Consider the following 9,382-nt stretch of genomic DNA (forward strand, 5'->3'; position numbering starts at 1 on the left):
CCAAAAACAAAGTTTTCACTTTTATTGAATATAGTTAATCAGTGTGCAGAGGTGGTAATAGATCAGATCATTTACGTAAGTAAAAGTAGCGATAGTACAGTATAAAAATACTGCAAGAATCAATTGGAAGCAGGCTACCCCTCCCTCCTTTAAATATTGGATCAGAGATATACTACAACTTTTGAAGCTAGAAAAGATAAGATCTGCTCTGTTTTTTCATAAAATGTTACTAAATAAACATGAATAGTATGCGGTGAAAAAGCAACGTAATTTTTCTATGGAACAAGGACGATTTTCTGAGCTTTCACACCGCGAATAAAGGCATCAACCAATCGCGCTGTGCAGAACCCGTTGAGTTGCTCCTATATTTATGGAACAACAACATGGAGGGTCTGTAGTCTGAACCAGGCGGCAAACTTTATTATCAACCTTGACAAAGGCGGCGCAGACCAGATCCATTTCTAGAACTACTTTTAACTGCTTTAAACACTTTTGGGCAATCAAAATAATATGGCCCCTGTCAGTGTTATCTTATTAAATTGTTTGATATCATCATTTATACATAAAAAAATAAGCAATACTCTAATGTTGTAGTTGGTCAAGGTGGAACTATTTTTAACTGTTTTATACACTTTTGGGCAATTTAATCTATAACAATGCATCATATTTAATGAAATATGTTTTGTATGTAATATGTTTCCCTCTAAAATGTGGAGTTGAAGTACAAAGTAGAATGAAATTAATACGCACAAGTAAAGTAGAAGTATCTCTAAACTTGAGTAAATGTACTTAGCTACTTTCCAACAACTGTCAAAACTGGTCACAGCACTAACTGTAAATATATATTTGTCTTTTTATCAACTAAAACTGGCCGAATAGTGCTTGAATCTATACAGTTAACGTATTAGTGTAATCAGAGTAACTGTAAATGGAAATCAAGAAACATTTGGACCAGTAACAATGTTCTGAAATGAAATTGGGCTGTGTGACTTTTCGAATCAGTGTTTCAATTACAGCCAAAATGTGAAACTGTTAATAATAATTTAAAAGTAATAAAAAAAGATCTTTACAACTAGATCTCCACATCACCACAACTCTCGCCTTCCCAGCAGCAATGTAAATCAAACAGAAATAAATCTGAGACCGAGAGGTCAATGAATCTCCGATGGTGGACTGTGAATCCTGCCGGGTCGTCCCGCCCCTCCGTCCCTCCCAGCTCATCCCTCATCCCCACTTCTCCGTCTCCCCCTTCTGCAAATTCCTGCACTCTGCCCAAGACGCCCAGTCAATTAATAAGACATTGTCTCCTCCCCTTGGAGCCCGTGCACAAGAGGCCACCCAGGAGCCAGCGGGCCTTCCCTCTAAAGCTGCTTCACTGGTGGCCCCCAGGAATGCCAATCGCTTTGGGAACAGGGCAGGATGGATGGATGGAGGGGGGGGTCTGGGAAGCTGGATAATAGAAACAGCCCCATCATGCTCATGTGCTGGGGCAAACCAGTCAAAAATTGGAGGGCAACAAAAGGAAATGCGTTCCACTCCCAAGGATCGGAGGCACTTCACCCCTCTACAGTCCTAAACCCCACCCTCCGAAACACACAAGCAAGCACACACACACTCATTGGTTTCACCGTACTTGAGAGAACATTGCATTAGCTTACATTCACTTCCTGCTGGCTTACCATAAACTATTAGCCCCAGCCCTAATCTTAACCAGCGAGCCAAAAATCACGATGAGACCTGGTTTAAAAACATCTGCACAGGACTGGTGGGGTGTCGAGAGTCAGTCCCATCAAGTAGAGCTAAACTAGACCACCACACACACATCCAAACCCAGCTCAGGGCTCAAACTCCTCCATCATGTCCTGTCCCATTACGTATTCATCTCTCAGCTCCCCCATCTGAGAAAAACGTCCTCTGTGAGGAGGTATAGACAACGGTGAGGACAACTTGTTTTCAGCTTATGGAATTCTTGGTATTTTGTGTGTTTTAATGTGTTTAGGTTATTTGACATCTGAATTCTAAACATTTAGCACTTCAACGTAGCCTTTATTATTGGTTTCAGCGTATCTATATTTGTGGTACTTTGTGTATGTTCATACATTTCATTTGTATGACTGTTTTAGTAGTTTGCTGTGTTTAATGTTGTCCTGTCTCTCTGGAACTCAACTCACCAGGGCAAAAACTCAACTCAGCCCTGCCCCAAAATGAAACTCTTCTCCACAACTGCAAACATCAAAACTACGTATCTACATACTGTGCCTCGCCACCTAGAGCCTCAGACAGATAGCCTTAGGTCCTCTTAAAATGAACCTATGTAACTTTGGCCTCACACCAGCAACTGTGGCCAGAAGTGGCAGTTAAAGTATAAGGATGAATGCAAAACAAAAGACAAAAGTCAGCAGCTGACTCAGTAATACCTGAAGTTTGCTGATATTAATTAACATTAGCCACATAAGCTAATGGTCATACCAGACCATAAGGCTGTAGCAGCAAAACCCCTGAGTGAATTGACCGATCCTAAGTCCCGCCCCCCTTAGTTACTGTTGCTCCGGCAGAAAGTGGAAAGCTCTGTGCCCGCCAGCAGTGGCTCCTCCTCCGGCCAGGAGCAGAGCTTGCTGCACGCCGGTCCCCACCAACACCGCGCTACTTGAGGCCCAGGATTGCTTGGCCCAGTTGTGGGAAGGAAGGCAAAGGATAACCAGAACCAGGACAGCGTGGGGCAGACTGTCAGACCCTACTACTGCAGTAAAATGAGAGATTTTCTAAAGGGACTCTGGTGCTCGGACACACTACCGCTTTTATCAACACAAAATGAAAGTTCCTCGTAGTAACGGTGACTGTATACAATGTAATGTGTCCATGAAGGTTGTCACACCAATATAATGTGACTTACATAGTAATGTTACCTTTAAACAGATGTAGCATAACGTTTTCTAAGTACACGTATGACCCAACAGGAAAGGGGAAAGTTGACCGAGATTCTGCCGGGTTCCAAGCTTGCTCAACTGTTATTGGAGCACAATGCGAAAAGGGCGGGACTTCGGAAGGGTCAATTATATTGAATAATTAAATTAAATTTTTACTTGTAAAATGAAGAGTGCATCATTTCCTTTCAAAGGTTACATATATTAGTTTTCATGGCAACAGTTTGGGTAACTTTTGGTAACTTTTTCTTGTTTCAACATGACGATGGACAAAGCGGGGTCCATAAAGAAATGGTTTTGGCGTGGAGGACCTGCAGAGACCCATGACTCCAACCCAGGAAGAAGTGCTAGAATATTTTACTCAAGTAGGCTAAAAGTAAAATTACTTGTTTAAAAATCTTCTCAAATAAATATAATGACCTATAAACAACACCTTTAGGCTGCAAAATAAAGTGTATTAGCATGTCAACGTGTACACTAGTGGAACAACTAGCTGATCACCTCCATCTTATTTTACAAGAACGAACCAGAAAAGAGGACAAAACTCAGACAATTACACAAAAAATTACTAACAATTAACGAAACCAGTTATTGACACGACAGCAGATGCAAGCATTATTAAGCCACATAAATTAAACACGTCAACAGCAAAATAAAACATCAGCAAGGCAGCCAACACAGAGATGTAAGGGCAATATAAACTTCAATGCAGCTACAGCCACAAACACAGATATTAAAACAAAAAGAGAGCTGCACAGTTTTTGAGTTACATTCTTCAATGAGTGTGTTGTTGTACTCACCTCAGCTTCTCTGGACCCAGCATAACCAGTCAACTCAGCCTCTCTGGTCCCAGTATAACCAGTCCACTCAGCATCTCTGGTCCCAGTATAACCAGTCCACTCAGCCTCTCTGGTCCCAGTATAACCAGTCCACTCAGCATCTCTGGTCCCAGTATAACCAGTCCACTCTGCATCTCTGGTCCCAGTATAACCAGTCCACTCAGCCTCTCTGGTCCCAGTATAACCAGTCCACTCTGCCTCTCTGGTCCCAGTATAACCAGTCCACTCAGCCTCTCTGGTCCCAGTATAACCAGTCCACTCAGCATCTCTGGTCCCAGTATAACCAGTCCACTCTGCCTCTCTGGTCCCAGTATAACCAGTCCAATCAGCCTCTCTGGTCCCAGTATAACCAGTCCAATCAGCCTCTCTGGTCCCAGTATAACCAGTCCAATCAGCCTCTCTGGTTCCAGTATAACCAGTCTAGTTTAGCATTTAGCATGTTAGCCATGACGTAGCTAGCAGGTGTGTTTGATTTGAGTCATTAGCGGCTCATTTAGCATTAAATCAGTGATTAATTAATGTAGATGCAACCTTTTTTTACCTGAGCATAAACTGTGTATTATATAGATGGACGACGCGTCTCCACTTCCTCCCAGTGTACAAAAGTAAAAAACAAAATATGATGAAAACATCCCGAAATACTTGAGCTGCCATCTTCACAGTTTGACGTCATTAGGAGTCGGAGTCTGCGCAGTAGAGAGCTGGACCAACGGCTCTGATTGAGGTCCCGCCCACAGAAGCCGCCTGAGCCAATCACGAGCCGAGTACGGCCGCAGCTTGCTAGCCTTTTTTTGTTTATATTTTCATTTTTTTTATTTATCATTGTTGTAGGTCTATGGTACGACGGTACGACGGAGTATTAGGGCCATATTGAGGAAAAAAAAGAAATCTGAGATTTAGAGAATAAAGTCAAAGGTTTACGAGAAAAAAAAAGTCGTAATATTATGAGAATAAAGTCATAACTTTATGAAAATAAAGTCAGAAGTTTACGAGAAAAAAAGTCATAATATTACGAGAATAAAGTCATAATATTATGAAAATAAAGTCATAAGTTAACGAGAAAAAAAAGTCGTAGTATTATGAGAATAGTCATAATATTATGAAAATAAAGTCAGAAATTTACAAGAAAAAAAAGTCATAATATTTTGAGAATAAAGTCACAAATTTACGAAAAACAAAAGTCGTAGTATTATGAGAATAAAGTCATAATATTATAAAGTAGTAATTTTCCGTGTTATTTTCTTTTTTTTCTCGTAAAGTCATGACTTAATTCTCGTAATATTAAGTCTTTTTTTCTCGTAAAGTTATGATTTTATTCTCGTAATATTACAAAATTTGTTCTCGTAAAGTTATGACTTTATTCTCGTAGAAACCATCTTTAACAAATTGTATTAGACGTTGCTCTGCCCTCCTGCGGCCGAAGACACACACCGAACATCGTTTATTGCCAAGAAGTGAAAGTCAATTGTTCGTTCTATTGCAACATCAGCGCCCAGCAGCAAAGCTACGCTTCCGCCATTTTGGACTGAAAATGACTACCAGACTCTAGTAAAACGTCTGTCTAATAAGTGGCGTATTAAAGTAAAACAAACTGATTTCTATTCTAATGTCATATTTAATGTCACTACTGAAATGGCCTGTGTTCAACAAAAAAATAATATTATAAGTATAATACGCATTTCCAAAGGTGAAAAAAACACCGGAGTTTCATCCCTGCTTATGGAATCTTTGACACAACTGCAGCTTCCTTGTTTCCGTTTGAAATGTACAAATAAAGAACAAATAAAATTACTGATTTAAAAAAAATACTAGTATATTATATATTATATAATACAAGTTCGCAAAAATACGATTTTGTGACAGTAACGAGAGTAATTTGTTACTTTTCATCCCTGCTCCACCCCCAACAACACCTTTTAGATCTATCTGTCTATGGTGAACTTCAATTGTTGATTTGACTGAAGCAATCAGTAATTTTTGGTTGTTATAACTTATATAAATATGTTTTGTTAGAGGTTATTTCAAAGGTTTCTCCTCCATGTCACACTTTTTAATTGCAATAATGACAAATAACCTACTTTCTTCTCTGCACACCAAAAACAGATGAGGATGAGTGTTTTGGAAATATAGTTGACAACAATGTATGTGGGCATGAATGAGAACAAAAGTAAAATTGGTTCAGGTTGTTTATGGAGCGCTTTGAAGGTGAACAAAAAAGGATTTTGCATAAATAGGCAGAATTATGCTCCATAGCACAACAAACAAAGGTTCACATTGTCTCGATTCTACCACTATTGCTTGAAAAATCTTTTTCAAAATGTCTTTTGGTCTACATTACAAAACTGCTTCAGGAATCACTCCGCCATTATAAGTAATATTCAATTATTAGACCATGTATTTAGGCACAAAAAAAGAAAAAGAAATCCACCGACCACATCTTAGGCTTTTAAAATGTTGGTCTTTCTGGGTGTATTTTGTCTTTCTTGATGTATTAGTCCATAGTCTCCCTCAAAAAAAAAACTCAGTGATGGATTTTAGAGTGCAGATCTTCCATCTGAATACTTGACCACAGTATACAACACATTGTTTAGTAATGGATCGTATTTTAGTGCAGAGAGATTTCAAAGAAAATAGATATCATGCACACACACACACAGAGGACACACTGTGTAATGAGTTTCTCCTGCTGAACGTCCATATTGACATCCGCACTGCAAAAATTAGCAAGGCGAAAGTGCTCTGTGAGTGCACCATCTGTTATGTTGCATATACTGTTGTAGCAAGCGGGGTGAAACTACAATAAGTGGACTGAAAGCCACGCATAAAAAAAAAGCTGCTTTCCTTTTTAAATCTTGTGAAGAAGTTCTGTATCAAGCTGATGGTGTCATGCAGAGGCCGCGGTACACTTGGCTGACTTGTCTTGAAGTGACATTCGATTTTATGATAGAAAAAGCAGAAATAAAACACAGAGTGATGTCTTTAAAGCATTTCAGCTCTCATTGACCTAAAAAACAACAAAGGAAAACAATTCAGTAAGTTTCAATTAATTTAATAGATAACTTCTATATTTTGTGCAGTGCCTGAATTGAACCAAAAAAGATGCCCTAATTCAGCAGTTGCATGACATGATCATTGCATGTATCTTGAATATATTTGTATTTATACGTATATCTTGGTAATATATCTTACTACAAATGTTTTTTTGTATGCATTTCATTACCTAAATTAGGCATACATTTCCACAGTTTATACATAAATGTATATTTGGTAAATAAACACTTTTTATGTAGCTATCAAATTGTACACAAATGTAATATTGCAAATAAGCTACAAGAAAAGACAAAAAGCTTATAATATATCTGTTGACCTACAGTTTAAATTGTATAATAAGAGGGAATACCAAAGGTATTTTCAGCGCTGTTTTCTCAGCATTAAACTATGTGTTTATACACTGTAGAGACACAGTTATGCAGGTGTTTAGGGGTGCACACCTAGACTCACCTGGAGGGGATGGTACACAGTAAGAAGTAGGGGGTACTAAAATCAGAAGTGAAGTACTCAGTATTGGTGAGTACCGGCCTATTTCAGGCACTGATTTTGCGTATTTTCAGACAGGATATTTTTTTGCTGTGCACACAGGTGACCTTTGACCTTTTCGATGCATTGATGCAGACCCTCTCTGATGACAAACTACTGGTTTGGTTTGGGAGTATATTGATTTTTGACACCTAAAAAAACAGGAGTTTCCCTCCTGTGTGTTCACCTGCTCAACACCAAAAAACTCCCTTATTGATATGTAACTTTTTCCAAAGAGCAGGTTTGACAAGAGCAGTCCAGCTGATTGAGAGCCGAAGAGCGTCATCTCCTGTCAGTTTGTGGTAGTACACAACAGAGAAGAAGATAACTTGTAGCTTTATACTCCGTGGAGAAAAGAGATGCAACTATTAAAAGTCCATTAATCGATTAGTGGATTGAAAGAAAAGTAATCAGCAACTACTTTAATAATCATTTCATCTTTTTGTTATTTAATTTGAGCAAAATAAAACTGGTTTTAACTTCTTACATGTGAATACCTGCTGGTTTTCTTTGTTTTCTATAATGGTAAAATGCAAAAACAAGCAATATGAATAAGTCAGTTTTGGCTTTGAGAAATTGTGATTCCAGAAATTAATCAATTAATAATTGATAATGAAAATAATAATTAGTTACAGCCCTAGTGGAGATGATATGTTATATTTCTTTTTTTTTTATTGCAACATGTGACAAACAGTTTCATATTTTCTGGAAGGATTCAAAGACCCTAAAGCCCTTAACTTCTAAAATAAACATTTCTTCACAGACATGACACTGCAAACACAACCAATGCTCATTTATCAATACTTTACACATGATCAATAATTCCCTTATGACCCATAATTACCAGAGTTCATTCTGATTTTCCTCTGAAGTCTCACACTAGTATATTTATCATACAATATTAAATATGAGTTTTAAAAGAGACTGGAAACCTTTAGTCAGGTCCACTTCATATAACTATTTTAATCAGAGCACAAAAATAATAGAACTGGACATTTACAGTACTTACAGTTCACTTTTTAAAGACACAAATCTTAATTTGGTTATAAATATGCATTTAATCGACCTGGTACATAGACATTAATCTCTAGTCCTGCTAGACAACATGAAAAATCATACTTTAGTTTTGAAGCATATTTAACACAATCTTATATTTTACTCATCTATGAATAAATCTTAAAGGCTGAATGGAGTTCATGCTGCACAGGAAACTGTTCTCCGCGTGGCACTTTATTAAACACTGCCATCTTGAGGCCGCTCGCTGAAACAGAGTTCCCACGTCTCCACACATGCCTTTTTTTTTTTTTTTAAATATAAAAAGACCTAATTACTAGTCAAGATCAATAAATGAACAGGAAATCGCACATTTATTGTCTTTCTGACAACTCGTACACACAGATCCTGGTATCACAAAATATCTTCAGTAATACACTTGAAAATACAATGAAGCCAAAATGTCTATTAAAAGACTCGTCAGGTTATTAAATGTACAGATGTATTCAGCCACTAAGTAAAGCATTTATTGAAGCAAATTCTCAGAATATCAACGGTGTGCCTAAAGACCTGAATGATGATGTTCACAGTGCCCTAAAGAAGCAGGTATGCACATGGTGTATCCTTGCAGTAAAAGTACTATTCGGTGTTGAGGTTTATATTATAGTATCGTCTCAGAAATGTTCAACACAGACACACGGATGGATAAGTTGAACATCTGAACCTGCACAAAATCAAAGAGGACATTTTTTCTTTTTTTTTTCTACAAAAAAAAAAATCAATCGCATGATAAAAAATAACATACAAGTGCAAAGTTTTGCCTTTAAAGCTTGATTGCGTGTTTTGAAACAGTTTAATATCGACCAATCTCAAAGGGAATCACTGCTACAGTACTTTTTGACACGCTTCAGTAACAATATGACCAGGATATGACAAGAATCAATGAGAATATTGACAGGAGTCAAGCGGTAGCACATGCATGTTGGTGACGAAGAGGATGATGATGTTTAAAGTGGCAGGTTGGCATGACAACTGAATGCAAAAGCATCA

General features: G+C 37.9%; 1 long non-coding RNA gene across 1 annotated transcript; it reads right to left on the bottom strand.

Annotated features, from left to right (window-relative positions):
- Positions 1-278: 278 nt before the first annotated feature.
- Positions 279-6,421, bottom strand: LOC119474887. The gene is made up of 3 exons (XR_005203681.1): positions 6,411-6,421; positions 2,255-2,259; positions 279-416 (listed from the first exon to the last, which is right to left on the bottom strand). It is a non-coding gene; the product is annotated as an uncharacterized LOC119474887 (long non-coding RNA).
- Between the last annotated feature and the right edge of the window lie 2,961 nt (positions 6,422-9,382).

This window comes from Sebastes umbrosus, chromosome 16 (assembly GCF_015220745.1).
Source record: "Sebastes umbrosus isolate fSebUmb1 chromosome 16, fSebUmb1.pri, whole genome shotgun sequence".
NCBI lineage: Eukaryota > Metazoa > Chordata > Actinopteri > Perciformes > Sebastidae > Sebastes > Sebastes umbrosus.